At 52.6% G+C, this 27,334-nt stretch overlaps 1 protein-coding gene and 1 long non-coding RNA gene across 3 annotated transcripts in view; one reads left to right on the top strand and one right to left on the bottom strand.

The window, feature by feature from the left end:
• Positions 1-27,334, bottom strand: part of ADGRD1 (adhesion G protein-coupled receptor D1) — a 180,197-nt gene that overhangs the window by 76,226 nt on the left and 76,637 nt on the right. The gene's annotated exons all lie outside the window — the stretch shown is intronic.
• Positions 408-5,248, top strand: LOC129460293 (uncharacterized). The gene is made up of 3 exons (XR_008650192.2): positions 408-899; positions 1,158-1,256; positions 5,160-5,248. It is a non-coding gene; the product is annotated as an uncharacterized lncRNA (long non-coding RNA).

Raw genomic sequence — 27,334 nt, 5'->3', positions numbered from 1 at the left:
ATGCACCTGTAGTCCTAGCTATTTGGGAGGCTGAGGCAGGAGAATCGCTTGAATCTGGGAAGTGGAGGTTGCAGTGAGCTGAAATTGCATCACCTCACTCCAGCCTGGGCCACAGAGTGAGACTCCATCTCAAAAAAAAACAAAAAACAAACAAACAAAAAAATCAAACTGTGGTTCCTCCATTCCATGAAATACCACACTAAGCAATGAAAAAGTATAAACAATTGACCTACACAACCATGGGAATTATGCTGAGTGGCAAAGTCCATCTCAAAAGATCACTTACTGTATGATTCTATTTACAGACCACTGTCATAATGACGAAACCATAAATACAGAGAACAGAACACTGGTTGCCAGGAGTTAGGGATGGTAGAAGGAAGGAGGGATAGCAACGAGGAGATCTGCTGGCTGGTAAAACGGCCTGTATCTTCATTTCAGTGGTGTTTCCATGAATCTACACCTGTGTTAAAATAACAGAACTATATACATACACGGCACTAACGTTAGTTTCCTGGTTTGACGTTGTGCTGTATTTCTCTCATTTGTAATCACTGGGGGAAACCGGATGAAGGGTGCACAGGACCTCTTTGTAATTATTTTTGCAACTTCCTGTGAATCTATCATTATTCCAAAATAGAAGTTTAAAAAAACAGTTAAATCAACATCAAATCAACTATAAATGAGTCAAGATTTCTAGCTGGAGGAAACACAAGCGTGGGCAGGTGAGAAGAGGATCCTACTATTAAGCCAGACACTTGAACATTTACGTCTCATTTTGATTTGCTGAGTTCTGCATAGGAACAGGGAAGTCAGTGGTAAGCCTGTGAAGGGGACGGCAGCTGACAGCTGGCTATTGATCCCAAGAGGACCCATGACTAACGTTCTCACGAAGCCAGGTCAGATGGGTTGTGGTCTCTCCTCCCCTGCCTTCAAGGCATAATCCCAGCCTGAATCACTGAGGGTGGGAACACAGGGACTTTTGGGGGCCACAGGCATCACCTTGAGAAGCTGGGCGGGGCTCCTGACTGCAGATCCTGATGTTATAAGCCTCATTATACTTATACCGCTGACCTGTAGGATTTGTTCTGAGGCCTGCAGTGGGGGCTGGGGGAGGGAGAATATGACGCCCTGCATGATCCTGAGTTCATTCACAGGGATGAGTCTCACGGGTGTCCAGGTCTGAGCAGTGTTACGTCAAATGCACCCCAGGAGGAGGGACCTTCAGGACTCTGTCCACTCTGTCCTCCATCCAGGTACATGGACGGGGTGGATGAGCCCCTGGGAGGCCAGGATTACCACAGCCCATGAGCTTGGCCCGAGGGTCAAGGAGAAGAAGGGCTGCCTGAGAATCCAGGCAGTGGGACCTCCACGCAGTGAGGTCGTAAGTGATTTTACATTCCACATCCCAAAGTTTTTGATCAAAAGAAACCAGGGGTAGCTATTGATACGTGAGGAAAGAAGGAAGAAACAGAACCATCAAGTGTCACAGGCAGGGGTAACTGACTCTGATGTTGTTGGACAAAGATTAAGAATCAGAATCCAAGTCCCCTGGTTTAGTGGCACGGCTGCTGATGCGCCTGGAGAGGCTGCTGGTGCCCGTAAGGTCCCCTTGGCCATGGCCTCTGTCACCCAGGACTGACTTGGCCAGTCTCTGCATGGTGTGGCCCAGCCAGCGGTTAACAGCCAGCATCGCTCTGACAGAGCAGTGTCCATGCTGCTGTGTCTTTTGAACACGACCCCTGCTGTCGCTGCCTGCGTGGATCATTTGCCTCATAAGCTATTTGATCTGATATGTCCAGTAACCACAGAGGACCAGGAAAGGGGCCACCTAGACAGTCAGTAATTAGCTACTCCAAATACCACGGGAGAAAGTGTGGCCCCACCCAGCCTCTATGAGCAAAGGCTGAGTGGGTCACAGGGCTATGGTGGATGCCCCAAGCATCCCCAGAGAGGTGGCATTGGAGAAGAACGAGTGTGGAGCCATGGGGAGAAGCAACGTGGGCATCAACAGAGCCCTGGGGGAACCCAGCAGCTGTGCGGCACCCAGCCCTCACCAGGACGCCAAGGGACACGGAGCAGGCACTCGGACTTTCGCCCCCACGCCGCAGTGCTGAGGCACATGGCCGTTCCCAGTGGTGGGTGTCAGAGGAGGACTGCTAAAACAGATTTAAATAAGATCCGGAGTGTCATAACATAATAACCAAAGTGTCCAGGATGCAACTGAAAATCATTTGTCATACCGAGAACCAGAAAAATCTCAACTTGAATGAGAACAGAAAACCAACAGACATCAACATCAAATGATGCAGACAGTGAAATTAACTGACAAGGATTTTTAAAACAGCCATCATAAAAATGCTTCCATAGTTACAGACACTCTCGAAACAAATCAAAAAGACAGAGTCTCAGCAAAGAATTAGAAGTGCTTCCAATTGTGGACTTTTTCAGATTTTGACATTTCTGCATTATACATACCCGGCTAAGCATGCCTAAGCTGAAAATCCAAAATCTAAAGTGCTCCAGTGAGCAGTTCCTTTGAGCGTCATGTCAGCGCTCAGCAAATTTGGAGTTTTGAAGCATTTCAGATTTCAGATTTTCAGATTAGGGATCCTCAACCTGTATAAAGGAGAACCAAATGGAAAATTTAGAAATGAAAAATAGAGTAACTGAAATCAAAATCTCAATGGATGGGCTGGGTGTGGTGGCTCACGTCTGTAATCCCAGCAATTTGGGAGGCCGAGGGGGGCCGATCACTTAAGGTCAAGAGTTCAAGACCAGCCTGGCCAACATGGTGAAACCCCGTCTCTACTAAAAATACAAAAAATTAGCCGGGCATGGTGTCTATTAGCGCACCTGTAGTCCCAGCTACTTGGGAGGCTGAGGCACGAGAATCACTTGAACCTGGGGGGCTGGCTGCAGTGAGCCAGGATGGCGTCACTGTACTCCAGCCTGGGTGACAGAGTGAGACTCTGTCTCAAAAAAAAAAAAAAACCACCTCAATGGATGGCTCAACAGCAAAAATAAAAATAGAGAGGACAGAGGAAAGAGTAGTGGACGGAAGGATAATTTGAAGAAAAACAACATAAATTACCCAATCTGAACAACAGAGATAAAATAGATTTTAAAAAATTAACAGAGCCTTGAGGACCTGTGGGACAACAATGAAAGATAAAATATCTGTGTCACTACAGCCCCATAAAGAGAAGAGAAAGGGGGTGGGGTTGGAAACACAGTCCAATGGCCAAAATTTCTTAAATTTGGCAAAACATATAAACACACAGATTCAAGCAGCTGAGCAAACTCAAACCGGAAAACCTAAACAAATCACTGCCAGACACATCATAATCAGACTTCCGAAAACCAAAGACAAAGAAAACAAATTGTTGAAAGCAGGGAGAGAGAAAGGACATCTCACCTACAGGGCCAGACAATTAGAACAGCGTGGATTTCCCATCAGAAACTGCCGAGGATGGAAGGGAGCGGCCTCTGTTAAGAGCTGGAGGAAATGAACTGTGCACCCTGAGTTCTATGTCCAGCGAAAACACCCTTGAGGGATGAAGAAGAAACAAGAACGCTCTCAAAGGAAGACAGAGAATTTGATGCCAACAGGCCAGACATAAAAAATGTCTAAAGTACATTTCTGGAAATGGAAAGGAAAATGATAAAAGAAGGAATCTTGAAACATCACGTATGAAGAAAGATCAGTGGAAAATAAAAATATGGTCCCAGCCTGCAAATGTGTACAGTGGTACCTTGCTCAGCAACTCAAACCCAGCACATTCCAAACAGACCACTGAAAGGGCATGGAGGTTTCTGCTGGGCCGAGCAGCCGGCCCACCCTGGGTCACATCCTCTCGAGGAGCTCCACTGACCCAGGACTCTCACGATGCTTCCCTAGAATCCAGCAAGCAATAGACACAGCTACTGAAAATATGTTCTGTAGGGTCTGGAATCTGAGCCCTCTGGAGGGATGCTATCAAATACAAAACCCAGACTCTGCCATCAAAGGACTTCTAGTCTCATGGGGAGGGCAAGGCCAGAATCCATGAAAAAAATATTGTCAGAAATGAAAAGCATCAAAAGAGTAACCTCTGAAGCCCCTCTTGCTCTCAACTTCTGGATCTAGCAAGTTGCCGTCTGCTTCTCTTAATACTTTTTATTTCCCAATAAAGTTACAAAGGTTAAAATAACAGAAGCTCATTCTCCCTGGTGCATAGACAAGGAAAAACATGGACAAGAAAGAAGCGAGATGAGCAGGAAGACGGCTGCGGTCAGTCCTGCAGGAAAGCACACAGGGTCCTTGACTAGGGAGGTGCCAGTGAAGGCAGAGACATGGAGACCCATTTTCTGCCTCATCCCAGCTCTACCCGTGTTGTGGGTTGAACAGTTTCCCCACAAAATTCATGTCTCCCCAGAACCCTCAGAATGTGACCCTATTTGGAAATGGGGTCCTTGCAGGTGTCATTAATGTAAGGTTGAAGATGACATTGTGCTAGATGGGGACGAGCCCCCAGTCCCATCAGAGTGTCCTCGTACACTGCGGAAAGGACAATGACACACGGAAGAGGAGGCCGTGGGGAGACGGGGCAGAGACTGGAGTTGGCTGCCGCAGGCCAGGACTGCTAGGAGACAGGCGGGGTGGACATTCCCGCCGAGCCTCCAGAACGAACCAGCTCTGCCAACGCCTTTGTCTCAGACTCGTGGACTCAAGAGCTGCAGGAGAATGGGTTTCTGTTGTTTAAAGCCGCTAGCCATTTGTCACGGTGGCCCTAGGAAATGGCCACAGCAGCGGGGACTTGGCTCCGCTGCCATCTGGTCCCTTTTTTCCACCGTTCCCCTTCCAAGCATTCTTTGGTCCGCGGCACGTCTCAACACATTAGGAACCACTGATGCCGTCCAACCCAGCTTCAGGGGTGAAGCACAGAGTTTCTCTCACACACCAGCAGGCGCTCGCCAGGTGGTGTTCCGTGCAGTTCTTCAAACCTGTTTATCACAGCGGGGGTAGCCTGTGATTACTTCCTGCAACAATTTCCTCCGCTTCGAAAATTACACCCATATCGTTGCCACAAAATCATCTCTCTAAATTTTATCCCGTTACTCTAATCATTGTGGACAACACTACCATAATTAGTAATTATCCTCCCCCTCCTTCCCAGCATCCTAAATCTCATCTATTTGGCGAATGTCAACACATGTGAGTCCAAGACCCACGACAATCAACGCCTCCACAACCGGCTCCTGGGACATGGGTGTCTTCAGTTCTCCCCGGGACATGGCTTCCTTCCTTGTCCTGGGGCCCTGGAAGCTGTATTAACACCTGCTTGCATCCAGAAGCGTGTGCTTTGTTTTCTCTTTCCAACACAAGGATCTCTTGTGTGGTCCATGCTAGCATCAAGGGAAGTGATTATCCCCACGGGGTCCATCCCTGGCCTTCCGTCCTGTGTCAGGTTCCATGGTCCACCCACATCAAAGGTGCTGGCTCTGCCTCTAGGTCTCTTTCCAGAATACTTTTCTTCTCAGGTGCCTCTTGCTCATGGAATATTCATGTTATAAATTATTTTTCTCCAGACACTTGGTTAGAATTTTGCCAAGTTCTCCACAACTTCACGTTAATGTTATTGGCGCTGTGATATAGCACAGTATCAGAGGAAGAAAAGAGAAGCCCAGCTTAAAATACAGCCTCAGCAATGATGGGCTCCATGCTTCCCAGAGGAATCCTCCACCTTGGCCTCTTGTCCCCAAATTTTGACAGAGTCAGGGCCCCAGCGTGGCTAGGCCTGAGCCTTAGGAGAACATTCTTTATAAAGATCAAAAGAATGGGCAGTGGCCTCTGCATTGATCATTCTCACTGGTTCCTGTTTCCAATGCCACAACTTGGGATTTTTCCCTATAGCCGGCAAACTTTCCTCCTGAATTGTAAACTAAAGTACAACCTCTAATGTGTGTCTGAAAAAGCATTTACGATCAGAACAAGTTAACACTGCCTCTGTATATCAGTGATCCTCAACTACAAAACAGGACTCTCAATATATTCCTTCAGGGTGGAAGATTTCCGATGATGGGAAAGTTTCCATCATAGGTTTGCCCCCAGGGGACCATATCAGGAGCTCCCAGGGGTGTAATCCTCACTCCTGTGAAAATAATGTTACGGATTTCAAAGTTTGTAAAATTCTGATCTATTTTACAGCCTAGCTCTGTGGCTGTTAATAATAACCGGTCATGTTTGTGGTCTTGAGCCCTCTGATATGCCACATCAAAAATGATGTTATTTTCCATGAAAGATGAGTGGTTTTGCTTAGAAAAGAATGGGGGAATCTGACAGCCCACAATTTGCATCTAGAACCGTCTAAGGAGAGATGTGCTCCGTGAAGCTCTGTGGCTCTCCCCAGAGTCTGTGCTCGTTCATATTTCTGTTCGTCTGCTTTGTCACAGTTTCCCTTATTTGCTATGCTATTTTGTAAGTTCACAAATGAAACAGTTTAAACCAGGTTTTCCCAGGCCTTGAGCACACACATGCATAAGAACTCTTAAGTCAACAACATAGAAAGCCTACCCCTTGAAATTCTCCCCCACATATTAAAGGATAACTTTTAACAAGGTAGATCATGACTCTCATACAGAGATAAAATGAACACATATCAAAGATATTATTTAATGTGTTAATGGATGAGGGAACCTGTGAGATGTGACCGTCACTTCAAAGGGAAATTCAAAGAACCATACGTACGTGAGCCCATCCCAAACGCTGAAATCAACGTGCTTAATAGACACAAAACTGGTGGAACTCGATGTCCAGGGAGAAGAATCAACTGATTCAACCAGACGAGACCTACATGTCAATGGCCAAGGCTCACGTGAATCTGTGGGCACGCTGTCACTCACAGGGTTGTGAGGTGGCTCAGGGATACGGAGGGGAGCACAGACTCCCGAGAATCAGGTAACCCAGATAACGCCCACTTCCCATGAAACGCATTCAGCAATCTTTTTGGTCTATTTCAAAGTCTTCCATAATTCTTCCCTCCACAAATTAAGTGTATTTCTTAAAATCTAACTTTCCAAACTAAAAAGATATGGCCAAGTTCAAAATTTAAATAAAATTTCCATGCACCAGAAATGGGATAGAAACATAAAGTAGCAAGCTCAGTCGAGACTTGTGCCCAAGACAGTGTAACAAGACTGGACTTACCCGCCCTTTGGCACCAACTGAAACCTAAGGCAACTGTGAATTTGTGCCTTTCACAGCACCGGACATCCATCAGGCAATGAAGGGGAGGGGTGCATGAGGGACAGGAAACAGCGCAGAAGCGAGCTCTATGACTGCCCCGGAGCTCAGCCTTGAGACAGTTCCCAGACGCTGCAGCAGCGAGGGGAACCTAGGCAAGACCCGGCAGAGACCCTGGTGCTCAGATATCCAAGATCAGTGACCAGAGAGGAGAGAGCTGCACAGAGCAGAAGGCCCCTCGAGTTCTTGGCACAGCAGAGACTGGCACGTGCAGGGAGGAAGCACCCAGAGCAGGGAAAGAACCACCCAACGGATTACAGGGAACCAAACTGGAGCTCACACAGGGCCGGGAATAGCCTGAGTCCACACCTGCTGGCTTGGAAACCTTGGAACTTCTAGGGCACTGGGTGGAGCGCTCAGAAGGGTCTTGGCTCGTTAGTCCAGTGAGCTAAACTGGACTTAGCTTGACACTAATGGCTTAGCAAAACAATAATGCTGAGTGGAAAACGCCAGGCCAGAAAAGAGTACATACTATACAATTCCATCATACAAAGTTCTAGAAAATGCAGATTAATCCACGGCGAAAGAACAAGTATTAGCGGTTGCCTTGGGACAGGGGAGGGAGGTGGGAAGGGACAGGGAGGGGACAGGGATTACAAAGGGGACCCAGGGAACTTTCGGGGTGATGCACACATTCATCATCTTCACCATGGTGACGGTTTTATGGGTATATGCTTTGAACACTTGACACATGTGCAGTTATTTTTTTGCCAGTTACACCTCAATAAGTGTGTTTTTGTTTTTTTATTGTTTGTAACTATGCAGGTGAAGCAGCTCTAGGCCTGAGGACTCTGATACAGGTTTGGGTTCTCGTGGTGAGGGGCTGAAACCCAAGGTGAGGGGAAGAGAAGATGGGAGGGAGACAGTAAATGGCATAGGCTATAACCAGGTGAGAGATGCTCACACTGACAGGTAATCAGGGAAATGCAAATTACATCTTCAGTGAGAGATCCTGTTTCACACCAGTGAGGGTGGCAAGACTTTAAGTCTACTACACTGGTGGGCTATCAGTGCTGCTCTGGACAGAAATTTGGCAAAAATCAGCAAAACTGAAATGTTTCTCACCATGTGACCCCATTCCCAAGCACACCCCCCAAGTAAACGACATGAATAACCATCAGCAGAGTAACGGCTGAGTCAGTGGTGGGGTTGTCGCGGCACGCTACCTCCCTCGCATTCTGGATGTTTGTCTTTGGGTTGACTTTCTTGAGATTTATCCATGTTGATTAGCACCGTTATGGTTCATTGACTTTGACTGATGTTATGGAAAGTCTAAAATTCTTAAAAACAGCCCTGTTTATGGGGTTACTGTGGGGTGATGGCCAATTACTTCCGAAATGATCACCTGTCATTCCCAGGCCACAAAAATCATGTCAGGTCCTCTCTAAATCACTATGTTTGCTTCTACAGAAAACCCTTTACTTAAAAGATACACATTTTCCTGATTTAGCAGAGCACTTCAGCAGAACTAAGCAGCCTTGATCGAATGAAGATGGGTTTCCAAGAAAATAAAACATTGACAACATGCCACGGCACACACGTGTGAAGAAGGCAGGGTGCAAAGGTTCACGGCACAGGAAATGGGGCAGGGAAGTGGAAGCAGACAGCAGAGGGCCCAGGCCATCACCAGCCTGCACTCCGTCATCACAGTGACTCTGCGGACACTGTCAGAGAAAGAGCTACCAGAAGGACTGTCAATTACGCTTTAGAACCCAGCATGCCACCAGGAGTGACTTGGGAGGCCCCAGTGCCCAGATCTGACCGAGAAAGGCCCAGTCCTGTGCAGAAGAGCGTCATTTGGCCCCACTGTATGGCAGAGGGAGCTCATGTTTTCTGGATCAGGCAGAAAAACAGCCATGGACATGTTCTGTGCTATAAACTGGGGCTGAGGTGCCTTGGGACCCAAGTCTTGGATGCACCTGGCAGACAGTGTCGTGTTCTCCACAAGCAGAGATGTGGGACTGGCTGGCCTTCGGCAGGTCTAGTGGCAGATGCTCCCACCTGCCCTCTCCAGGGTCCTCACCCCTCCAGAGCTACCTACGGCTCCTCAGGGGCTCATGAAACCACAGCATCTTCCTGGAGTCAATGCCATGAGGCCAACAGGAAGAAATGCAGTCCTAGAGGTGGGTTGTTTTGGCCACTCAGAAGCTACTCACACTACTGTCCATTTAACCCTAATTTAATTTCACTCTAGTGGGCCTCTCATTCCTCCCCCCACAAAGACCACTCCCCATTCCCTAGGTCTAAGCCAATCCGTGCATTTTATCCCCCCAGCTGCTCCTGAATAAAGCAGACCGTGCCAGCCCTGACAGAGGCAGATGCCTGGTTGCAGACCTCCAGGAAAGCCCTGGAAGCACCTTTTAATTCCTCAGTGAATGTGAAGCAAGAGCCCTCAGGGAGAACAGAGCTCTTGCCCCGAATGTTCCAGCTACAGAAGAAGAGCTCGCTTTGGGGACTGAGTTCAGGGACAGGTGAGAAGACAGGAGATGTGATGGTGATGTGGGCACAAGGTCGGGGTGAAACGGCAGGAAGCCAGCAGGAGCACCCCCACGCCAGCCTCGGGACACGGCCCTGACCAGGGTGGGACTCGGTGCAGGGGGTATCATCTCAGAGGAAATAAGCCCCAGGAGCGGCTCGCACAGCCCAGTGTTCCCAGGCAGAGCTTTTCCAATTTGCGGAGCAGCAGCAGCCTCCCCTTAGCTCGGCTCCTGCAAGCCATTCTCTCCAGGCCGTTTGTTCTTCTTGGGGTAATAAAGGAGGGTCCCGTGCAGACCCCAGGAGGAGCTGGAGGTTTTCAGATCAGAGCTCGCCATGCAGGGTTATGAAAGATGTGATTTCTGAAGCAGGAAGAGGAGATCTCAACATAAACCTTTAATTAAGAAATGCAAAGCAGGGAGATGCGAGTTTGGAAACATCCTTTGAAGCAAGCTTGATCCTCTCCATATGTATGTTTAAATTCATATTCAATTCAATTCAATTCTCCACCACTCTGGAAACAGAATGTTTTCTCCTTCTTTAAATAATTGCCTACTGGTAGAGAAATGCTAAGAAAGTGTTAGGAAAACAGCTGTCACTCTCGTGCGGTAGCTCACACCTGTAATCCCAGCACTTTGGGAGGCCAAGGCAGGTGGATTGTCTGAGGTCAGGAGCTCGAGACCAGCCTGGCCAACATGGTAAAACCCCGTCCCTACTAAATATGCAAAAAAATTAGCCTGATGTGGTGGTGGGCACCTGTAATCCCAGCTACTCAGGAGGCTGAAGGACAAGAATAGCTTGAATCTGGGAGGCAGAGGTTGCAGTGAGCCAAGATATCGATCGCCACTGCACTCCAGCCTGGGCAACAGAGTGAGACTTTGGCCCCCCAAAAAAAAAGAAAGAAAGAAAAGAAAAGAGAAGAAAGAAGGAAGGAAGGAAGGAAGGAAGGAAGGAAGGAAGGAAGGAAGGAAAGAAAGAAAACAGATATCCACTGCTCTCCCAAGGATCTTCTCCTCCAGAACATTATATGTTGTTCCTGAGATTCCCAATTTGTTTAAACAGGAATTTTGATGGAAAATTACCATTTGAATACAAACACCCAAGTTCTGTTTCAAATGAAATAGCAGAAAAGAAGGAAAATGAAGCAGGCCATTGGCTATTGTTGATGTCAATCACAAGAAACAAGGCATCGTTCCCGGAGCAGCATAATCCTGAACTCCCCACAAGCACGAGCGCCCCGGGCCATGGGCGAGACTTTGTGCATCTTCCTCCCCCAGCCGGACAGGGCAGTGCCCGTCTGAGGCAGGACGTGGTTCGGATCTGTGTCCCCACCAAATCTCATGTAGAACTATAATCCCCAGTGTTGCAGGCGGGGCCTGCTGGGAGGTGATTGGATCATGCGGGCAGCGTTCTCATGAATGGTTTAACACAGGGGGTCCCAACACCCGGGCCATGAACCGGGACCAGCCCGTGGCCTGTTAGGAATGGGGCGCACAGCAGGAGGTGAGCCGTGGGCAAGCAGGCATTCCCACCTGAGCTCTCCTCCTATCAGATCAGCCGGGCGTTTGATTCTCATAGGAATGCAAACCTGACCGTGAACTCTGCTTGTGAGGCATCTAGGTTTCAAGCTCCTCATGAGAATCTAGAGCCTGATGATCTGAGGGGGAACAGTTTCATCCGGAATCCATCCCCCCAACCCCATCCGTGCAAAAATTGTCTTCCACAAAACCAGTCCCTGGTGCCAAAATGTCTGGGGACCGCTGGCTTAACACCATCCCTCTTGGCACTGTCCTCACAATCATGCATTCTCGTGGATCTGGTCGTTTAAAAGTGTGGCACCTCCCCACCTCTCTTGCTCTGCCCATGTAAGACGTGCCTGGTTCCCTTCACCTTCTGCCATGACTGTAGCTCCCTGAGGCCTTCCCAGAATCTGAGCAGATGTCAGCACCATGCTTCCTGTTCCGCCTGCAGAACCGTGAGGCAATTAAACCTCTTTTTTAAAAATAAATTACCCAGCCTCAGGTATTTCTTATAGCAATGAACAGACTAACACACAGGGCAACACACAGTGGCTCATGATCTTGGGAAATTTGGGCTAGAAAAACACAAGTCAAATTTTAGTTCAAGCAACTCCGGAGTACTTGGCCTGCCCAACTAACAGCACTTTCTGGCTACGAATACCACCAGATGTCCTGACTGAGAATCTCATTGATGATGATGATGACGACGATGATGATGGTGATTTCAACTCCAGACAGGAAAATCTGTTATATAACAGGCCACCAACAGGCGATGAGGTTCGTTCTGGCCCAGCAGGACACACTGAATTCCCAGCTTCCTGCACACATTCCTGGACCCCTGTGTATCCAATCTGTGTGCTAAGCCCTATGCAAGAGAAGCATTCGTGCCCAGTTTCCCAGCGAGAGGGCCAAGCCCAGGAAGACGACTCTTCCTGGACCACCAGGGTGACATCTGCAAACCACAAACAACTGTCCTGCTTGTCCAGGTTTTAGATGCTCGGTTCACATCTTTTCCTGCTGTGTCTCCCCCGACTCCCTCTCCAGCCAGAGACCTTGACTGGGAGTGGCTCCGAGTCCCCCACGGACCCCACTCACAGGCACAGCTGGTCCTGCTGGACGGCTAGGCCCATGCTCTCCACCGCCCCAGGAAAGCCATTCCTAAAGGCAGCCCCACTGGCCAGCCGCAAACCTGCCCTTGCTCTGCAGCCTACACAGCCGCCCCTGCTCGCACCCCAGCCGGCAGCACACACTTGAAAGCACATGGTTATGGTCCTGTGGGGCAGACAAGAGGCTGGCAATCCCACTAACCAGCGCTTGCCGGGAGACAGGTGATGAGGTCACTGCTGATCTACAAGGTCACTCTGGGTGGTGCACGGATGAGCACTTTATTTTAGTGACATGTGCATTCTAAGGCATATTAGGAAGTGACATTGTTAACACTCTGTTTCCAGAATCTCTGGCTATAATGGCTTAGAGTGAGGGAAAAGCAGGCATGGAGGTGGAAAAGACGTTTCTCCACATCGAGTGGAGGAAGTGCATGGGGCAAGAGTGTGCAGGAGGCACGCAGGTGGGGCGGGAGTGAGTGGAGCAGAGGATGGGCATCAGGGCCATGCCTGGCAGCACAGGGCTCACCACCTGCCTGCCAAGGCCAGGTCCCACCGTTTGTGTGGCATGCAGCCCTTGTGCCAGCCCTGGGCTCAGACAGTGTCCAAGGCCCCGCCTGATAAGGCAGGAAGCTGAGACCAGAGACCCCAGGGACTCGGTCACAGTCACACAGCTAATCCACAAAGGAGCAGGCACCTGAGCCCAAGGGTCCAGCTTCAGAGTGCTCGTGACGCACGGCATATGAAGTATCATCCGCTTTTCCAAACTCCCTTCCTCGGCCTTCGGCTTTGCTCCCATCCCTTAAAACCCATTCTCACCCTCTCTCTCTCTCTCTCTCATCCCTTAAAACCCATTCTCACCCTCTCTCTCATCCCTTAAAACCCATTCTCACCTTCTCTCTCCCATCCCTTAAAACCCATTCTCACCCTCTCTCTCTCTCATCCCTTAAAACCCATTCTCCTTGTGCTTCCTTTCTCCTTTCTTCCTTCTCAGACCCCTCCTCTTGCCCTGAGTGTCAGGAAGCTAAGCAGGCTGCTTCCCCACCCCCCGGAGGCCCTTTCCCTGCACAGTCTCAGAGAGGGGAGACAGCAGGCCCTGCCGCCCAGCCCTTCAGGAGGGACCTGGTTCCTGGGATGTGGGTGTAGCCCCGTGGTGCACAGGAGGGCCATGCCAGCATCTGAAAATGATCCCTGCCCTGCCCACAAATGAAGACTGGTTTCTCAGAAGACAAGAGTCTTTCTGTGAACTATAAAAAGCTACTGGATCAACAACCTATTATCATTGTGGAAGAAATTACTGATCTGCACGTCAGCTGGGAGGGGGCCTGGCTAGGCCGTCCGCCCCGCAAATCCATGGAGCCCCGGATCACCAGAGACTCCCTCGGTGGCCACGCCCCACAGGCCACACGCCACACGCCACACACCCATCTCAGTGCTTCCCGTAGGCTGTGGGCTCAAACCCGGGAAAGACATCTACACATCTGGGCCGCCCCACAGCTGTAGCAGCGGGGGTGCAGGGAGACACCCGAGGATGGGCAGCTGCTTCCAGCTCTCCACGACAGACATGGGTGCACCCCTGGCCAGCTGCAGGATGTGCGAAAGGAAACGTGCTCCCTGGGGAGTGTGAGACTCACAGATGGTGCGGGGCTGCCCACCCACCGTGCCGTCCACTGCTGGATTCACAGTGTCAGAAGCGCTGCTGGCCCCGGCTGACCCTGCGCCCTCAGCCTTCCACTCAGCACGCTGCGTGCACAAGCCCCAGGTGCCCGGGCGGGGCCAGAGAGAGCTCTGTGTCCGACAAGCATCTGCTCTCCCTGTTTCAGGGTTGAAGGGCCTTTGACCACCAAGCAAGTCCAGCTGGGGAGAGGTCAAGAGCACATGTGAAGCCCCAACCCCCTTCAGGGGAGCCGATGCTCTGCCTCTGCCACCCCCATCCCACCCCTGTGACATGGGATGTGGAGGTGACCAGCGGAGACCCATCCTGGGCTTGGAGGAGAAGGGGCTGGAAGTGGGGGCCAGGTCCACAGGGCCTGGTCCTGCAAGTATCAGATGTTCAATCTCAGACCCTCACTTGAGGGAGAAGCAGGCCATCAGCAGGGCTGTCATTCTTTGGGGGTGGCTGTTGGTGATGATGTCTTTACGCTGAGCCAAGCCTCCTCCCACTGACCCACATCTTCCAAGAAATGCTGAGGTGGGGAATTTATGACCTCACCCAACCCCCAGAGCCACGCACAGTCGTGACGTCCCTGGCACTGACACTGGCTGGCTAACTGTTGTCTGGAATGGTCACGGCAGTGGAGGAGAGTCCCAGCCCCAGCGCGGCAGAGGAAGTGTCCTCACATGAGCTCACAGGGCGGTGCAACTGTCCTCACATCGCACATTATGTCACTGCCTCTGTGGCTCCTCTCACCAGGCCACTGACCTGACTCTGCATCTGCCCCTCTCCCCCCGACAGGGGGCTCCCTGGATGGCTGGGGAGGGGGCGCAAAAGGGGGCCGGGGGCTGCCTGCTCCTGGAATGCTCCCACCCATCTGCCCTTCAGAGCCGTCACCCCATTGTCCAGGCTCCAGGTGAGGAGGGCACCGGAGCAGTCACCAAACCACAGCGTCTCCTGGCCATGGATCACCTGACTCCCCTCCCTCAGGCCAGCACACAAGGACAGAAACTGGCCACAACCACGCCTGGAGCTCCTTACAGGACTCGTCCCTGCCCTCAATGGGCTCGGTCGTCCCTGCCTTAGAGACTGACCAGGGAGGACACTGACCAGGGAGGACACTGAGCAAGGAGAAACTGACCAGCACGAGCACCCCGGCCTGCGGAGAAGGCGCTCCCCAGCACCACGCACGAGGAACAAGAGGGCGAAGCCTGAACATCGGCAACAGAGCGGCCCCGCGGGGACCAGCCCCAAGAACCACGGCGCAGCCACGCGGTGGAATACGGCGAGAGGCAGGCGTGCTCTTGGGGTTTGCTTTCATTTTTGTCCTTTAATGAAGTAGCTCTGTGTGCTGGAAGGAAGTCTCCCAGAGGGCCGCTGCAGCTCAGAACCACACTGGCAGCGTGGTGCCGTCATAAGTGTGTAAAAAGAAACTTGCACACCCAGAGGTTTCCAATGGGTGCAAATCTAAACACGAGGGGAAATCTGGAAAGACAGCCGTGGAAGGGAGGGCAGCAGGGGGGCTCGAGGGAGGGGAAGATAAACCAGGACTGGGAATCGTGGTGAAAAGGACACTGCCAGCATTTGGAATATTTCAGGTTCTTAATGGAGATGTAATTATGTTAACAGAATTACAAATAAATATTTTAAGTGGGCCACTTTTAAAAGTAAAAGGGTGCAGAGCCAGTCCTCCGAGACCAGGAGCTGTGAGTCTCTTGTGACCCCACCCAGGACCAGTCCCCTCAGCCCCGTGTGCTTCTGCCTCTCCTGTCAAGGGGGGAACCCCTGGGTGGACAAGTTCCTGGGAGCCGGACGGCAACACACACGGACCCAGCTCTGCAGACACAGCGTGGTCTCCTCGGCCCCGATGCTTTTGTGCACGCAGGACACAAGGCCACCCACGTGAGGACAGCCGCTTCATCCTTCTAACAAGGCTCAGCGATCATTAAATGGTCCTAACACCACTTCCCACATAGCTAGGACTTCACAGCTGGCAGTGAGAAAGCGATGCTTTATCAGAACCTGTTCTAAGTTCCCACAGAGGTGTGTAGAGATTCAGTTCACTTTATAGAAACCCAATTAGAACCTCTATTTCTTACTGATGGGGTTCCTACACGGTGTCAGGCCTGACGTTAACACCCAGTCTTCCATCCTGTCTTGACAGCTGGTAGAACCAGGGAGCCTCTAGTGGCCCCGCCAAAGGCTTCCCTCCCAACTCTGCTCCTCGGAGTAAGGTCCCCAAAAGACCTCCCTCCTCATGGGGACCAGGCGCACTTCCTGCTCATCCCAGGGTGGCGGGTTTCAGTCCCACCCGCCTGCAGAATTATCCAAGAAGCCACTCACATCCTCCCCAGGGAACCAGGGCACCCCGCCCTCCAGTCACTACGCCCTCCGGTCACTACAAGCCTGCTCCCCAGCCGCACGAGCCCGTTCCCCAGCCCTGCAGGTGCACTCTGCCCCACGTGCATCCCTGTGTGGCCCTGTGTGTGTGTGCAGGGCCCTCCATCCCGGGACCCGAGCTTTCGCATCTTCCTCTGTCCACTACTGGGCGCCCCATGGCCCTCAGGCAGCGCTGCCTCCCTCACCAAAGGGTGCAGAGAAGGAGAGCCAGCCTCCTGCCCACATGCGGCCTGCAGGAGAGAGGCCTGCAAGGTGTCTGCAAGGACAAAGCCGTACGTTCCACACGCCCACGGCCAAGTCATGTTTTGCCAGGGCAGTGAGCGTGGCTGCTGGAGGAACCCAGAGCTGGTATACACCCAAAGGGATGGTTTTCACCCTGTCAGTCCAGGGGCCCAAAGATGCGGGTCCTACTCCCATTTCCAGTGCTTAGTGGCAGGTCTGGACTCACAGGACCTCCGGAAGCCTCAGTTTCCTCATCTGCAAAAAGGTAGTAAGTCCTCTCCCCAGCTCTTCACCACAGCTGTGGGAGGAAGCAATGAACCTGGACAGGAGGCCGTCTGAGAAAATGCACGGCATGCCCACCCCCGGGCTGGGCTGCTCCAGGGTGCACAGGACCCTGGCCTGTCTCGCCCCCAACCCCACCCCGCTGGCCTGTCTCGCCCCCAACCCCACCCCGCTGGCCTGTCTCGCTCCCAACCCCACCCTGCACTTTGCTCTTTGCTCGGCTTTGGGTTGACGCACTTGAGGTCTGCAGGCTCCCAGCTGAAAGCAGGGGCAACAACTCACCTGCCCACAGGAGCCAGGCTGGGCCCTGCCCAGGAGGGCACAGGTCGGGAGGGCCGCAGGGCGGGAGGGCCGCAGCCTCGCATGGGCAGACACTCAGCTGCAGACAATCCAACAGTTACCACGGGGGAATGCGCCCAGCTGTGCCCGCAGGCCCTAGTCCAGATTTCATGTGAAATCAACCATTTCTTAACTGTTGCCAGCTAAATCAAATTATTCTGCTGGCCTAAAGCCATCAATTCCAAACTCTGGCTCCAGTGCTGCTCCCACACGCCCAGGAGGAACAGCCTTTGTGTTGTAGACGCCACGCCGGGGCTGGAGGTCGGCATCCCCCTGCTGGCTCTACTGGTCTGCCGCAGACAGAGCCATAGCGCCTGTGACCCCACCGGGACCGGACACGGAGGTGGCACAAGCCCGCGGCAAGGCCGCTACCTGTTGGGAGTTTCCTTTAGAAACCAAACATCCGAGCTGGAAGCGTGACGAGTCCTCAAGGTTTTCAAGTGGAGGACGTATAGACGTGAAGTCAGGAGCTGTGTCTGCTGGATTTTCTTTAACTCACATGTAATTTCTTATGTCTACGTTCATTCATTCAACAAATATTTACTGTGTACCATGAGGCTGTTTCTGGAACATTCCTCGTGGCTCATCAATGTCGGGGCAGCAAGAACGTGGCTCGGGGGGGTGGGGGTAGCGCTGAGCAGGCTCCAGAACCTGAGGCTCACTGGGGAGTGGGAGGCTTCTCGGGATGATGCCAACCAAGGGCTCTGGGAGGTCCAGGATGTGGCCCCACGGAAGGGCCGAGTTTGGCCTGTTCAGCACTTAAGCTGTTTTGAATCACTTGCTAATATTTTAAAAATCGGGACAGTTCATAACTTTACCAAAAAAATCTGGATCGCCAGTTCTGTAAAAAAACATCCCTGTGGGCAAGTGGCAGCTTGGGCGCAGTGGCCCCCTTTCCTCACCTGCTGCGCAACTGCCCCATGCAGGTGCCTGGGGTGCAGATGATAATAAAACGCCCAAGGACACATGGCGCCTTCTCCTCGGGGACTCGGATTACAAACCAGACTGCAAAGGGAACCCTAGGTCATGTCAATGCCAGCAGTGGCATCTAGAAAAATAACCCAGGAAAGGAGGACCTTGGGGAGGGAATGTGACGTGGGCAAAGACCCCAATAGAGCGAGAATGTGCTTCCCAGGCAGGCGCAGGCAGAGGCCCCAGGCAGGCGGAGGCTGCGGCAATGGCATGCGGTGTGTTCCCCGGGAACTGCTCCCTGATTCATGCATGACATGTCCACTCTAGCACCTGGTGTCCCAGGGTGGATGGCCAGGCCCCTGGGTCTCTGCAGAGCCTCATTAAGCTGCACACCTGCCTCTCCAGCTATAACTGGATGTTTGCTTTTCCGTTTCTTTGATTCTGAATACATGCTGTCCTGGCCACCATGTTCTCGGTCTCCCTGCGGGGTTCACAAAGTGGTCTCGGTCTCCCTGCCAAGGTCACTAGTCATACCCTCAAGGGTGGGGTGGGAGGCAAAAGCCGCTTCAGGTGGCTGGGTCAGCTCCCCAGCGAGACTTTCCACTGGCCGGGGGAAGTGCAGACGGCTGCCGCATCCACACCTGCTCTTCTTCTCCCCAGACAACTTGCTCCTTCCAGGGCTGGTATCCTCTGCAGCTCCTTTGCACCCACATCCCCCACCCACACCCTCCGGCTCCACAAGATCGTCCAAGAACCAAGCCCTGGAGGATCCTTCTGGGTGCCTCCCCACACTCTCTGCACCAGTGGCCAGCACCAAGACCCCTGATTTTCTGTGCTCAATGAAGTCCCTGCTACCCTTTCCTGGTAACAGCATCAAAACATTCACCCCAGGACAAGCGAGGGCATCAGAGAAATGGCATCATCGCCAGAGGTCACAACTCAGATGTCGCCAGGGACCGTCCAGGTGGGGATGATGGCAAACTCCAGGGGGGCCACCATTCAGCCCCGCTGTCCTGCCACACAGCAGGTCAGACCTGCACGGCAAGAAGTTCAGGTTTCAGGAAGAAGCTAGCAATTCTGATGCTAAGTTAAGAATTGTCTGATGTAAATATTGGCCACTGTCTTGAAACTGAAACAGTGTTTGGGTCACCTGTAGGCTGAATGGTGCAAAGGCCGCTGCCTGGAAGGCTCCAGTCCAAGAGCAAGCAAGCCTGCCGTTTCCCAAAGGACTGTCACATGCGATCTGGCAGCCAGCAGCCCCTGAGGCTGGCACACACAGGATTGTTCTATCTCTGTCTTACAGATAACAAGGCAGCTCTGGAGGGCGGGTGGTTTACCCCAAAATCACAGTTCACCTAGGTGTGCACCTGGGGCTGTTTCTGAGCTGCCTGGCCCAGGCCTCTGTTAGTTCCTTGCCCTGGCTCAAGGGTCTGGCTGCCCACTGCGGCGCTCACAGGACGATCGTAGGTCCCTGCAAGTATGAGAAGCCTGTGAGTATTTTGTTTAATAGTTAAGTATTTAATGGATTTTTAAAAGGGTGTGCTAAACGCATGATTTTATGGAGATTACTGCTTAAGACTTTGCCCTTAAGAAATAATATACATTTACTTTAATGTATAATCTAAACATATATAACCACACATCAAAACCACGATTCACCTTTTTAATGAGAGAATGTCAGCTCCTTCTAAAAAAGGAGAAGGGGAGGATGAAGAGCAGGAGGGAGAGGAGGAAGCCACTGACTTCTCTGTACCAGTTGCATGTCTGGTTGACAAAACACCTCAAATCCCTGTCCTGTTAATGACAAACCCCATTCATCTCCTCCAGACTCCTGGGAAAAAGCATCAGAGATACAATAAGGTGGCCCCTGGGAGCAGGAGCCACTTCATGGGTCTAAACTCAGGCTCTACAGGGGCCAGGGAGGTCATGCCTGAGGGTGCTGCTGGTGGGGTGGGGCTCTGGAAGCAGAGCAGCCAGGTCCCTCTGTGGCCCTTGGTGTCTGTCTTGTTCATAAAACAGGGACAGAATGATTCTGTCTGCGCCGGCCTCAGGGGCCGCCGTCAGGGCCACCAGCACAGCTGGCCGCCGGCCCCTTCTCAGATCCCCTATTTGCCAAGGGAACAGAGAACTCCAGCTTTTTATGTGGCATCTCCCAGCTTTGAAATGTCTGCACGTAATTCGTTATTTTAAAGCAGAAAGCTCTGTTCGGGCCCAGCTGAGTCTGGGCCCTTTCCCAGCGTGGGCCTGGGCTGAGCGGCAGGGGCGCGGACCAGCCACCCTCCTCCAGGGAGTGCCACCCCAGCCAAGACGCCCCAGGGTTGGGTTCGGGTGGGTGCGCCCCACGTTTGAAATGGCAAAGCACTCAGGAAAGCCTTCAACAAACAAGTGACCCCCTCGGAGTCCACACAGCCAGCCTCCAGGGCCAGATGTTCGGAGCTGTCCCTTGTCAGAGCTCCCTGCAGGGAACAGGACTCATTTGTCTTTGTTGTGTCTTTCCATCTCAGGCACGGCCGTCGTGAACTCTGTGTGACTTTTTCGCAACTTTCTGGATAACGACCGAAGGTGGTCTGGACCGGGAAATCTATTTTTATGGAAAACCTCCTCTCAGGCTGAGCTGGCTTTTCCCCCATTTCCCTGGCGTTGAAAGGGTCACCCCGTGAGGGTCCTAGTGGGACTGGGGGCTGAGGTGGAGCCTGCGGGGGCCGGGAGCACAGGACTGTCCGCACCGTCCGGGCTCAGCGGGCAGTGGCCTGGAGGAGCACAGGCTCCATGCGTTCCTGCTCCACACACAGCTCGGGGCCTCCGACGGAGGACTAGACGCAGCAGTTTCCCGGCCTCTCGGCAGGTGGTTCCCTCTGAGCTCGGCCTGGAGAGGCTCTGGGGAGACGACCATAGGCTTCCTCCTCCCTAGGGGAATGGCCCTGCTCCCTCCTCCACTCGAGGCCATAACCCCCCTGCTCCATCTGCCCCAGGTGTCGGCCTGCGACCTAGTCTTTTCCCTTTTGTGTTTTGCAAATATTTAAAAATCAGAAGTCTCAGGCAAACAGCTCTTCTGGGAAAATCAGCAGGTTGGGGGACAGGACGGGTCTGGGGGACCCATCACATCAGGTTTGCTTCTGACCCTGAGGTCAAAGGTCAGGTTACCTGTCACTGCCGTCCCCCTCGCCTGCGCCCCAGCTGTGCTCTCGTGGCAGAGTCAGAGGCAGGTGGCCCCTCCATCACCTCTGCCTCCAGCCATGAGGAAACAGCCCACGCTGATGAGTGTCTACCTGCCCCACACCCTGGGCCACTCCAGTGGCTGAGCCTCACAGGCATTTCCACTTGTCACATCTGCCCCCTCAGCTGTAGTATCGGCCCCTCTGTTGTCTGGTCCCAGTCACAGAGAAGAAAGATGCTCTCAACTAGACGGTCCTGGGTGGGAATAAGCAGGGCTCGTTCCCTTGTGGGAGGAGTGTCGGCTCTGCGATACCAAATCAGAGTGGATGCCTGACAACCCGGAGGCGGCAGGCAGGCGAGATGCAGGTTTGAAGGTTGAGAGGAATTCTAACACATGGCTGCCCTGCGCCACCTGCCACCTGCCCCGGGCTCAGTGCACAGGCCCTCCCGGCACTGTGGAGACACTGGGCTATGTGGATGGGGAAAGTCCAGGGCTTCCAGACTGCTGGGTCATCTGAACCCCTCCACAGGGGCCTGGTGATGGTCCCCACATGTCTCAACAGAGCGAAAATCAGCAGAAATGGGCCAAACCCCCAAATGATGCAGTGAGTGAGACCTGGTGTAGTGAGTGAGGCCCCACACAGTGAGTAAGATCCTGGTGCAGTGAGTGAGACCCAGTGCAGTGAGTAAGACCAGTGCAGTGAGTGAGACCCCATGCAGTGAGTAAGGCCCGGTGCAGTGAGTGAGACCCAGTGCAGTGAGTGAGACCTGGTGTAGTGAGTGAGGCCCCATGCAGTGAGTAAGATCCTGGTGCAGTGAGTGAGACCCAGTGCAGTGAGTGAGACCCAGTGCAGTGAGTGAGACCCAGTGCAGTGAGACCCAGTGTAGTGAGTAAGACCCAGTGCAGTGACTGAGACCTGGTGTAGTGAGTGAGGCCCCATGCAGTGAGTAAGGCCCGGTGCAGTGAGTGAGACCCAGTGCAGTGAGTAAGACCCAGTGCAGTGAGTGAGACCCGGTGTAGTGAGTAAGACCCAGTGCAGTGACTGAGACCTGGTGTAGTGAGTGAGGCCCCATGCAGTGAGTAAGATCCTGGTGCAGTGAGTGAGACCCAGTGCAGTGAGTGAGACCCAGTGCAGTGAGTGAGACCCAGTGCAGTGAGACCCAGTGCAGTGAGTAAGACCCAGTGCAGTGAGTGAGACCCCATGCAGTGAGTAAGATCCTGGTGCAGTGAGTGAGACCCAGTGCAGTGAGTAAGACCCAGTGCAGTGAGTGAGACCCGGTGTAGTGAGTAAGACCCAGTGCAGTGACTGAGACCTGGTGTAGTGAGTGAGGCCCCATGCAGTGAGTAAGGCCCGGTGCAGTGAGTGAGACCTGGGGCAGTGAGTGAGGCCCCATGCAGTGAGTAAGGCCTGGGGCAGTGAGTGAGACCCGGTGCAGGGAGTGAGACTCGCTGCAGTGAGTAAGGCCTGATGCAGTAAGACCCCGTGCAGTGAGTAAGACCCCACCTCCCATGAATGAGACCCCCTCCAGTGAGTACAGCTCCCTCCAGTGAGTAAGACTCGCTGCAAGGCTGAGCCCTGCTGTCCCCATGCCTCTCCAGGGGCCTGATATAAAGGGGCCAGGAACAGCAGCAGCCTCATCAAAGTTAATTTCTTTTTATTTTTAAACCCAAATAAGCTTTGTTGTTTTTAAAGCAGGTAAACGAAAAGGAGAACAGGAGAACCTTAGTAGTGGCATAATGTGACTCGGTTTTGGCTTGGGTGTGAATAAATCTCCAAGCAATCAATTTGCCTTTTACAGATATAGTGAAAATAATTAACTAGGAGAATAACATTTTTATCTACATTATAATTTCCACTTATAAAACATTCATGTCTGTGTGCATAAGGCATAACAGGTCTATATCTAGGAAAATGGATCCATTTTTCTCCTTTTGATTTGGCTCCTATTAACATTGTTATAATACAGTTTCTTCGATAAATAATAGCAACATCATACTATGTAAGTGATTGACTGCTGCTGTGTTTCTATTTTCAAACAGGCAACCAGATATCATCTGTGGGGGCAGCTGTTAACACCCCATCATCAATTAAGCACAGAGAAGCTGTGTCTCGGCTCAGTGGATTTCCTTCTTGAGGCATTAAAATGCAGAGGTGGTCTGAAGGTGCAGACTGCAGTCTGAATTTATTCTATGGAGAAAACAGACGCTACCGAAGTCGCACTTGCAGTCAGAACTCCCGGCCCCTTGGGGCGTGACTGCCCAGCTGCGTCACCTGGACCAGCTCATGCTGCTTCTAAGCTCAGCTTCCTTGTTGGCAAAGGGCCCTACTGTGTGGCACAGGCTGTGCATTTCAGGACAAGCATAATGCATGGCGCACACCACCTGGTGGGAAAGGCAATTGTGCACTCTACAGCCACAGGAACAGGACACAGTGCAGTGAGCCCACCCGGTCCAGGAGCGCTGGGAAAGGGCCCCAGGAGAGGCAGCAGAGCTGAGACAGGAGGACGGCCGGGAGCGACCAGCAAGGGGAGGAGGAGCGTGCTCTGGGCAGAGGGGACAGTGTGTGCAAAGGCCCAGAGGCGAGGGCACGGACAGAGGAGGAGAGAGGTTCAAGATGAGGCTGGGCTGACCACACAGGGCTGTGAGTCACAGGTCAGGGTCTGTCTCCACCCTGAGTGACAGGGGCCCAGAAGAGTCCACAGCAGAGGAGGGAGTGACCAGATTTGCTTCTTTTAAAGGGCACTCGTCCTGCTGTGGAGGGAAGGGCTGAAGGGGCTGGAGGAGCAGCTGTAGGAGTGGGGGACCAGTGAGAAAGCCCTGCAGGCCCCAGGCAAGAGCGGCCCTCTGTTCAGGATGGAGGCTGGGGAGCGGGAGCCGGTGTGGTGACATTTCCAAGGTGATGTGACCAGGTTGGTGAAGGAGGGAGCCTAAGGTAGAACCACCTTCTCCAGAGCTGGGGGACACATGGCAAGCCCACCCTGCCCAGCGAGGGGCCACCACCTTGTCCTAGCCTCAGTCATTCAACAAACATGTTTGTGGAGACCCTATCATATGCCAGGTTCTGTTCTAGACTCAGGAAATAGCAATAAACATGACAGCCTCTCTCTTCCCCAACTCCCTCTCTCTCCCGCTCTTCCTGTCTGTCTCTGTCCCTCTCTCTTCCTCCCTCCCTTCCTTCCTCTACCCCATGGAGTTTACTTTCTAGTGAAGGAGACAAAGAAGAAAGAATAAGCACACACAGAAGACAGTGCCGCCTTCCAGGAAAAAAATGGAGCCAACCGATGTGATGAGTGGCTGGCGAGGCTGGGCTGGGCAGTGGAGGACAGTCAGGTCTGCAGTGGCGACTCTGGGAAGGTGTCAACCATGCGGGGACCCAGGGGAAGAGCATTCCACCCAAAAGGACAGGTGTGCAAAGGCCCTGGGGTGGGAATGCACTTGATGTGGTGCAAAGCAAGACAGACGCAGCGGCGGGAGCGGAGTTTGGGGGCGGGGAGTGGCCCAGAATGCAGCGGGGTGGGTAGGGGAACAAGGGTGTGTAGATCTTACTGGAAATGCAGAGGAAGCCCCGAGAGGGTTCAAGCACAGGGTGACGCCACCTGAGGGCCATGTCAAATATTACTCCAGCTGCTGTGTGCAGTGGGGGGCGGCTGGGAGGCCGGCGCTGGCCTCCAGGGGAGACAGTGAAACCAGGGGCAAGGTTGGTGATGGTGACAATGGGTACCAGTGGAAATCAGACATGAGCTGCAGGTGGAGCTGGCAACCCCCGGGGAGGACTGGCAGAGGGTGGAACTCTGTCCTGCCAGGGGCACCGTGAAAATGCACAGGCACTCCTACCTAGGTCCTGCAGATACCACGTGTCCCCAGCCTTCACCCACACCACCCAGGGAGGCTGCTTCCCCCTGGCAGACACAGCAGCCATGGAAATGACCACAGAGGATACACGGCTGTGCAGCCCTGGTTGGGCACCTGCTCCAGGGACCTGGCAACCGCCACATCCTGTGCCCCTGCAAGCCCCTGTGGCCACCCAGGCCCACGGTCAGCCCCCTCCAGGGCCAGCTCCAGTCCACTCCACTGGGACCCCAGCCCTGTCAGCTAAGGCAAGAGAGACATACACTCCCCTCTTCACTGAGAACCTGCCTCGCTGCCTCCGTCATCGCACACCCGCGCAGCCCAGCCCAGCCCAGCAGACGACAAGAATTCCCTGTGTTCAGGGGGCTCCGCAAAGATATAAGGAACCCAACCATGCATGCCACTCTCTGAGCAGGAACAAAGGCCACGTGTGGACGCCTGTCCTGCTCACTGTGTCTCCAGGGCTCTGACGGTGCAGAGCACAGATGCAGTGCTGGGGCAGTGCTTGTGGGGTGCATGATGGAAGGGCACCCTCGCCCCAGCAATGACCAGCTCTGGAAACCCTTGTGGCCTGTAAGTCCTTCCTTCCCACCCATCCCAGCCCCTACCACACAAAAACAAGACAATCCCATCTGGACACGGCTACAGGGGGCCCACCCAATGGCCCTGCCCACAAAAAAAAAGAGCTCGGGCAGGGCCGGCCTGGTCTGCACACGGAGGGTGGGCATGCAGGAGACCCAGGGCACTGCCCCGCACAAGCCACGAATGTCCTGGAGGGCAGGGTGGGGCTCGTCACGCGCCATTTAGCTGGGGAGGAGAGGAGGCTGCAAATGGAGTGGCCTCTGTGACGGGGTGACGATTTCTCTAATAAACGTCATCTCTGTGATGGGGTGGTGATTTCTCTAATAAACGTCATCTCTGTGACGGGGTGGTGATTTCTCTAATAAGCATCATCTCTGTGAAGGGGTGGTGATTAATAAACGTCATCTCTGTGACGGGGTGGCAATTTCTCTAATAAGCGTCATCTCTGTGATGGGGTGGTGATTAATAAACGTCATCTCTGTGACGGGGTGGCGATTTCTCTAATAAACGTCATCTCTGTGACGGGGTGGTGATTAATAAACGTCATCTCTGTGACGGGGTGGCGATTTCTCTAATAAACGTCATCTCTGTGACGGGGTGGTGATTTCTCTAATAAACGTCATCTCTGTGACGGGGTGGCGATTTCTCTAATAAACGTCATCTCTGTGATGGGGTGGTGATTTCTCTAATAAACGTCATCTCTGTGACGGGGTGATGATTTCTCTAATAAGCATCATCTCTGTGATGGGGTGGTGATTAATAAACGTCATCTCTGTGACGGGGTGGCGATTTCTCTAATAAACGTCATCTCTGTGACGGGGTGATGATTTCTCTAATAAGCATCATCTCTGTGACAGGGTGGTGATTAATAAACGTCATCTCTGTGACGGGGTGGTGATTAATAAACGTCATCTCTGTGACGGGGTGGTGATTTCTCTAATAAACGTCATCTCTGTGACGGGGTGGCGATTTCTCTAATAAACGTCATCTCTGTGACGGGGTGGCGATTTCTCTAATAAACGTCATCTCTGTGACAGGGTGATGATTTCTCTAATAAGCATCATCTCTGTGACGGGGTGGTGATTAATAAACGTCATCTCTGTGACGGGGTGGCGATTTCTCTAATAAACGTCATCTCTGTGACGGGGTGATGATTTCTCTAATAAGCATCATCTCTGTGACAGGGTGGTGATTAATAAACGTCATCTCTGTGACGGGGTGGTGATTAATAAACGTCATCTCTGTGACGGGGTGGTGATTTCTCTAATAAACGTCATCTCTGTGACGGGGTGGCGATTTCTCTAATAAACGTCATCTCTGTGATGGGGTGGCGATTTCTCTAATAAACGTCATCTCTGTGACGGGGTGGCGATTTCTCTAATAAACGTCATCTCTGTGACAGGGTGGTGATTAATAAACGTCATCTCTGTGACAGGGTGGCGATTTCTCTAATAAACGTCATCTCTGTGACGGGGTGGTGATTTCTCTAATAAGCGTCATCTCTGTGATGGGGTGGTGATTAATAAACGTCATCTCTGTGACGGAGGTGGTGAT

Source organism: Symphalangus syndactylus, chromosome 13 (assembly GCF_028878055.3).
Source record: "Symphalangus syndactylus isolate Jambi chromosome 13, NHGRI_mSymSyn1-v2.1_pri, whole genome shotgun sequence".
Taxonomy (NCBI): Eukaryota; Metazoa; Chordata; class Mammalia; order Primates; family Hylobatidae; genus Symphalangus; species Symphalangus syndactylus.
Note: the sequence above shows the minus strand (reverse complement) of the source record. Positions and strands in the feature narration are given on the sequence as shown.